The sequence below is a fragment of the Chelonoidis abingdonii genome, chromosome 2 (assembly GCF_003597395.2).
Source record: "Chelonoidis abingdonii isolate Lonesome George chromosome 2, CheloAbing_2.0, whole genome shotgun sequence".
In the NCBI taxonomy this organism is placed as follows: Eukaryota; Metazoa; Chordata; order Testudines; family Testudinidae; genus Chelonoidis; species Chelonoidis abingdonii.
The window spans coordinates 215,268,184-215,276,362 of NC_133770.1; positions in this window are offsets into that span (position 1 = coordinate 215,268,184).

The window sequence follows — 8,179 nt, forward strand, 5'->3', positions numbered from 1 at the left end:
ACATGGGGTCCTGGTCCATGACAGGGATTCCTAAGCTCTCCTGAAATACAAAGAGTAATAACAATAATAATGAACAAGGGATATTTAGGTTTAGGGAGTATTGATGCATGTGGCTAAATACATTTTGCTGCATTTTTAAAATGCTCTGTTGGGAATATGTCATAAACTGCTTGAGGGAGCTTATTTACTCTTTCTCTAAATCTCAGGAGAATGCCCATGTCATGCTGGTTATGAACAAACACTATTTTCACAATTTTTATGTTGTTCGTCTCATTTGTTGCACTAGCCCTGGCTTCCCTGTCTACGGATCCGTGACATTATAAGATGCAAAACAGTTTCTTCACTCTGCCCCTGTTTCACTAAGGATTATAAATGGCCAGCCCACGTAGAGGATAGCACATATTGCCGTGCCCAGGAGTCACCGTTCGGTCCTTGCTTTCGCTCTACTCCATGGGGGCAGCAAGCTTTGCCAGCCCTTTTCCTGGTGCCGCTTACTTCCTCCTCTGCACCAGCTCAGCTCCGATGGCTGCCTCTTTGAGGGAGACGGAGCCAAGACGCCACCCCCCCTCCCCACCCACCTGCGCAGGAGAGGGAGTAGCGACTTAGACTGCAGCTGCTCTCCCCCCACAGAGAGTCTAGTGATGCACACAAGGGAGTAATGGCAGACGCAGCTGGGCTCAAGACCAAGACCTTAATAAGCAAAAGTGCTCAGAACAAGGGCTTGATCTACTGCTCTTTTGCTGAAACAAGCTTATACAATACACACTGTCTCACTGAAAGCATGTAATGTTTCCCAAATCACTCAGATTGCTCCTCAAAGTCCAGTGTCCAAAGTTTTAACAATACAGTAATCACTCCACAAAGAGGCTTCTATGGCATGATTGCCCTGTACCCAAATCCTCAGCTGGGTTTTCCAGCAGTTCTCTCAGGGAATGCAAGTTTCAGGCTTTGTCAATACCCCTTCACTGGTGGAGAGCAAGTGCTGCAGCAATCTGGGGTTTGCTATGTGCCCAGTACCTTCCACCAGTATCTGAAAAAAAAATTTCAAGATATGTGACAATAATATGTGACAGTGACAACAAATTCCACTGGCTAGTTAGCGGAAGCAAGCGCTCAGGGCCAAATTCAGAGGTGGAGTTAGATTCTTGACACTAATGAGACTGTCTTACATCTAAACTTCCTTAGCTGCACTTATACTAACTCTGCTGACATGGAAAGGGATTTATATTGCTGGAGAGCCAAAAGAAAGCTTAAGTCAGGCAAGGTAAAGTAGGCTGATAACACCTCTGAAATTGGCCTTCAGCAAAAGGTAGAACATTATTAAGACTGACTCTACTGGTTGGAGTTAATGAACAGTTGGACTAATGTGGCTTGAAGGTATCAGCCTTTGCTCAGTTATGAAACTTTAGCCTTTAGGTATCAGCACTATTCCTAAAAGGCAAAAAATGAGAATGGATGAAACTAGAAAGTCTTTGTGAAGTACACTTTTATTAACATGGCCTAGGGTTAAGTGTGGTATGAAACAGGTTTCTACAATGTTTCAAAGGATTTCCTACCTCACACTAACAAAAATCTAATAGATCAACAAAGTCAGCAGAAAAATTAGTAGGATTTGAGTGAATGTGATTATTGAAGAGTTAGTCACTCACCAAAAGCCTTTTTCCATAGCAAGTTAAAAGTTCAGCCTTGTCACTTCTTCATATACACAGTCTTGGGGAAAGTCTTCCTTTTACACAATCTTTCTATAAATCCACAGAGGATGACAGTCAAGCAGCACCCAAGAAGCAACAGAAAGCTTGGCCCATGGAATTAGGCAAAACAGTTCATGATCCAAGCGAACTGGATATTTGGGGGCAGTGTTTTATACCAATAGATTCTATCTACTTGGGGAATGCAGGGGTGAGAGCTTTGTGGAACGTGACATGTGTTTGGTGTCCTTAGACTTGAGTACTATTGAAACTGGGCAGTTAAGCTGCCAAGTCTGCGAGTTAATAGAAAGCCTCTCTGTTATGTAATGAAAGAAGTTGTTTCTGCACTTTACACTGATACAATTCCATCAAGTGCAATAGGGTTCCTTCCGATTTACACCATGGTGAGCAGAGAACAAGGCTCTATATCTTTATCTTCATGGACACTGTGTGCAAGATTCTTGTTCACATTTCAAAGGGCTTGTTGTATTATAAACATTATTATAAAGAGTAGCAATTGTTGCACCACTCATATAAGGATGGTTGCATGAGCAGTTACACACACGGCATTGTTGCCAAGTCCACTAGTCAGATCTTGCTTCTGCTAAGTCTTGTTGCAGATTCCATCACTCTGTACAGCAAGATAAATTACATTTGGAGCAGTAGGATGTCATTCTTCTCACATACAGAAGTGATAAATGAGGACTTCCGTTGTGTTCCTTCGACCTGGGAAGCAGACACCTGTTTGCATGGGGTTTAGCTGGAAAGAAAAGTAAAGAAAATAATTTGTCTACCAAACCATCAGCTTGTGACTACAACCATCATGACCCAGGAGACATATTGGTAAGTGTATAATGGCATAGTGTTGGCAGCCAGAAGCAAGGTCCATGTATATTTACTGTTTGGGGGTAGGTTTCTTTCTGGTTTTGCATGAAATTTTGTGAAAGGTTTCCTGTTGCGGAACAAAACCAAATATCAAACCCTAGAAATGTTTTATGAAATTGAATTCTTGTGCCCGGGAGTAATGTCCACTCACTCTTGCACTGGAATTCAACAACTTTATGTATCACCACATCCTGCTGAGACTCATTGCCACATTATGGCCTTGATCCTGCCAGTCTTTGTGCTGTGCGCCTTGCCTCATTCAAGCAGCCATGACAGTTGCAATCCACTGAGCCTCAAGGTAAAATGCTAGGAGGCTGGTCTCTGGGTTTTGCAATAGGGTCCTTGATTCTGGCATTTAATTCTCTTGGCAGTGTGCCATAGCCTAATTATGTTCCTTTTAAGAGCATGGTTCAAAGTCCATCTCTTTCCTCAGGCTTTTTCTAGAGGAGACTGGAAGGAGTTGGGTGGATGAATCTCAAAGTATAACTGAGGGCCTGTATTTTTAATTTTTTTACATTGTAATTTATTTTACTTTTGATTTAAGAAACATATTTTATACTTTTGTTTTAAGAAGTCACAATTTGTTATAGTGGTATATTAAATTGTATCCATGCTCCTGGAGACATTTTGTAATAAAGTGCATTTTATAAATAAGATTTGAAGGTCCTTGTGTCAGAGACCGTGTCATGGGGTCCATTCACCATGGTGGCACCTCCTGCTGGCTGTCATAGGGATTAGCTCTGCCAGTTGGTTCATCCTCTTCAGGTGGTGCCTCTCCTGTCATCCTCGTACCCTGCAGACCTGCCTCACTCCAGGAACTGCAGCGTCTGCTTCATCCCTCAGCCCAGGTCAACATCTGAGTTTCCCCCTTCTGGGGCTATCCAAAGTATTTCTGTGCCAACAGTCCCAGAGTGTCTTCTCCTGTGCTGACCTGGTAATGCCACTTCCCCAGTGGCCAGCCTGGGCCCACCCTCTGTTCCCAGTTCCAGTCCAGGGACCCTCAGCTCAGCAATTCTGGGCTTTACCCTCTCATCCCTCACTGCTCCTTCCCTGAACTGCTTCCCACTCCCCCACCCCACCCCTTTTCTGGGAGTACCAGTTCCAAACCAGCTCCTTCCTCCCAGGAAGTGACTGCTCTTTTCCCCAGCAGCCCTGTCTGTTCTCAGCTCCTGGGCTTTATAGGCCTATTCCTGCCCAGGTGAGCCTCCTTTAATCAGCTCCCTGCTCCCTGGCTACTCCTTCCAGTGTAGCCTGGGCAATTAATCAGCCTACCTGGCCACCTTAACCCCTTCTAATCCTGTGTGGGGTGAACACCTCATCACAAACCATCTTTTTGTTCTGTGTTCACACAGCACCTAGTAAATGAGAGCCCAGTCCATGACTGGGGCTCCTATGTGCTACCACAACACAAGTAATAAATGGATATAAAGTAGTATGATTTCTCTAAGTGTAGTCTCTATGATAGTGCTCATAATACTTTCTGTGGAGTGGTGATACTATGCAACATTCCACATTAGTGAATTGAATATACTTGTCCATTTGTGTTGTGCTTATTCACCCTGTGGGGTGGTTATACTACAGTCTGACCACATCCACTGCTGACTTGGTTGCAGCACAGCACTATAGCTTTCATTCTGCATGTTCTTGGGCTGTGCACAGAAGCATTTATTTGGGGGCGGGGAGGCGTGCATTGAATTCAATAGGATTGTGATTTGTTGCACGTCTGAAGGGAGATTAATTCAGGACTGCCCGTCTAGACCTATATTGTAAACACATTATGCTTGATTCTCATTTACATTAAGGCCCCTTCACACTTCTCTGGCTGGGTAAGAAGGCCTTCAGCTAGGTATAAATTACATTTACATTCAGTTTAAGGCCCATCTATTTTGCAGACTAGTATAGAGGGTCCTTAATGAAAATGAGAAAATCAGTTCCAATGGGCATAGATTTTGTTTTGCCATCTTGTAACAGCGGACATCAAGAGTTGTACCTAGAAGTCACCATTACAATTTTTCACACATTTTCTTTGTGTTTATATATGTATATCTTCTCTGTTGTAGCACACTCCCTCCTCCAAACATCTCCCATAGGCCTATAACCTGCAATAACACAGTTTAACAATATATCAAACACTGTCTAAATGGAAACGTTACAAAAGAAGAAGTTCAATTAATAAGTTAATTGGCAATTTGGCACAGTGAAAACTGGAGCAGTAGGTTCTGCAGGACCTGTGAGAGCAGTAGGAAAACTGGGTTCTGCTCTCACAGGTCCTGCAGGTTATTTAAGTTTTTCTTTTTTTTTAATAAGAAAAACTTAATTAGATGAACACTCTCCAACCTTTGCTGTAACTGTTGCTCTTCCACCACCTTGCTCCTCACCTCAACCTCATGTCAATTTGTTTTCAATAACATTGTGGAGTACAGATCTCACAAGAGATTGTGCCTGTATTTTTATTAGCTGTATTAGTGTTCATTTTGAACTCAGCAGCAGGCGACCACATAACATGAAGCATTTTTGCCATCTCTTTTCTTTCTGCATCTTTCTCATAAGCAGAAATGAGACACTGAAAAACTCAGGCCACCATCTTCTGAAGAACACCCCAATGTGAATTGTAACTGTTGAGTGGAGAGATACAGTCCCATAAGGAGGCACCAACAGCTGAGGCTCTGGATGCCTATTTCCTTCTTCTCCACTTCCACTGAGACAACTGTTGTGAAAAAACAGAAGAGCTGCTGTGGAGAAGGCAAGAACTGGAAACACACATCTGATGCCAGCTGTAATTGCCCACTGAGAATTCTTACACTGTGTGCCAAAGCCAAAATCTGGGGGGGAAGGAAGAGAACAGGACTTCTGAAAGAGGAATCTGCTCTCTCCTTCCATGTCCTCCTCATCCTGAATGACCAGAGAGATCAGGGAGATCCCTGGTCACTCAATAACAGACCTGAAAGTGGCAATTCTTCAACAAAAAAACTTCAAAAACAGACTCCAATATGAAACTGCAAAACTGGAATTAATTTGCAAACTGGACACCAGGGGTAGCTCCAGGCACCAGCGCTCCAAGCATGTGCCTGGGGTGGCAAGCCGCAGGGGGCGGCCTGTCAGTTGCTATTAGGGTGGCCGTCAGGCTGCCTTTGGCAGCATGCCTGCAGGAGATCCGCCAGTCCAGCAGTTTCGGTGGCAATTCGGCAGCGGGTACACCGAAGGCATGGGACCGGCGGACCTTCTGCAGGCATGCTGCCGAATCTGTGCTTCCAGAGGACTTCCCGCAAGCGCACCGCCGAAAGCCGCCTGACTGCCATGATTGGGGCGGCAAAATATGTAGAGCCGCCCCTGCTGGGCACCATCAGATTGGCCTGAATAAAGACAGGGAGTGGTTGGGTCATTACAAAACCTAAACCTAATTTCCCCAATACTAATTTCCCCTTACTGTTATTCACACCTTCTTGTCAACTGTATGAAATGGGCCACTCTCATTACCACTACAAAAGTTATTTTTCCTCCCTTGGTATCCTGCTGTCAATTGAATTGTCTCGTTAGACTGACCTCACGCTTGGTAAGGCAAATCACATCTTTTCCTGTATTTATACCTGCTCCTGTATTTTCCACTCCATGCATCTGATGAAGTGGGGTTTAGCCCACGAAAGCTTATGCCCAAATAAATGTGTTAATCTCTAACGTGCCACAGGGACTTCTCATTGTTTTTGCTGATACAGACTAACATGGCTACCACTCTGAAACCTCTAAACAAAGAAAGGCGGTTATTTTAGCTTATTTCAGTGACTTCCATATTGCTATATATATGAGGGCAACCCAGTTGTTATGAAGGCAACCCAATTGTTCGACGTGCCACCCTCCTTTTGACATCAATGGGAATTTTGCATTTGACGAGACTTCAGTACTGAATTTGATTGGCCTCATTTTCAAAAGTGCAGAGTACTCACAGTTCCCTTTGACTTCAGTGGAAGTTACAGGTGCTCAATGCTTCTGAAAAACAGGCCATACATATCCTGAATACTCTGAATCTTTGCTAGTATTTTGATGGTGCCTTCAAATAGTTGAATATCTATGGTATTTTAATACCCATTCATCTCTATTTATATATACCAAGCTGTGTATGTATGTGTGTAATTACATACATACATGGATATATTTGCTGCTGACTATATATATAGGTCCCTTTGTTTTCAGTTTTTATTTTTTTAAATTTTTCCCAGGAATTTATTAGTGTTTATTACTACAACAAAAGCAGCTGAAAAAACTATTATTAATTTTTCTGCATAAATATTGGGATTTATTTTGGTGGATGTGGAGAAATGGGTATGTGATGGGCATGAGATTCATTAGTATGTTCAGATGCACAGACACTTCAGAGTTCTCATGCGTGCCTGTTTGTTTATTGTGTGTATCTTCTAGACCAATACATAGCCTTACTTCAACAGGCAGCTTTGCATATACACACAGACTAATGTATTATTAAGATACATATATCTCATGTATTTTCCTAATAAAACAATTTATTTTTATATATTTGAATGATGCAAAAGTAGGGTGAAAATCAGAAAAAAACAAATAATACTTTTTGTAAAAACCAGGGATTTTTTTTATAAAAATCAGTTTAAACTGAAAACGAAGGAGTATATATGTATACAATTTCATGATCAAGAGATTGTAGCAGAAACAGACATATCAATGTGTTTCTATAAATTTTTGGCAAAAATTCCACAAGGCTGTACTTTTCTTACTATTTTAGTGAAACTGTTCACAAGGTCTTTATTAAAGTTACAGATCTATTCAGGCTGGAATTCAAATGTTTGCCTTCAGTTTATAGAAAGAGAATCTTGAAACACTGGATGACTTCATCATGTCTTAGCTGCAGACGTTCAGTGCTAACCTTCAAAATGAGACCACTGAATTAGCGTATAATGTTTTCGACTGACATTTGTGTCAGGGTGCATTGTTTATGGAAACAAAAGTCAGTGTTCCAGATACATCAAAATATCTGCCTGGGTTATGTATACCCTTTGTAAGTCATAGTGAAAAATCTAAATTAGCTCTAAAAAGTAAACGATCATGTCTGAATCAAAAGTGAATGGCTAAAATAAGACCTTTCTTTTTTTATTAATGTTATTATTAGAGCATATTGTTTCCACTGTTTTCCCTGCACTCCACCAATTTTTAATATATGGTCATGAAAAGCTCAGTTGTTGCTTTCCTATAGACCTCAAGAAATGGGTAGTACATGGTTGCTCAAACACTGGAACAGACCAGAGATTAGACCAGGGGTAGGCAACCTATGGCACGTGTGCCGAAGGCAGCACATGAGCTGATTTTCAGTGGCGCTCACACTGCCCTGGTCCTGGTCACCAGTCTGGGGCCTCTGCATTTTAATTTAATTTTAAATGAAGCTTCTTAAACATTCTTAAAAACCTTATTTACTTTACATACAAGAATAGTTTAGTTATATATTATAGACTTATAGAAAGAGACCTTCTAAAAATGTTAAAATGTATTACTGGCACGCAAAACCTTAAATCAGAGTGAATAAATGAAGACTCGGCACAGCACTTCTGAAAGGTTGCCGACCCCTGGATTAGACTGTGATTCAG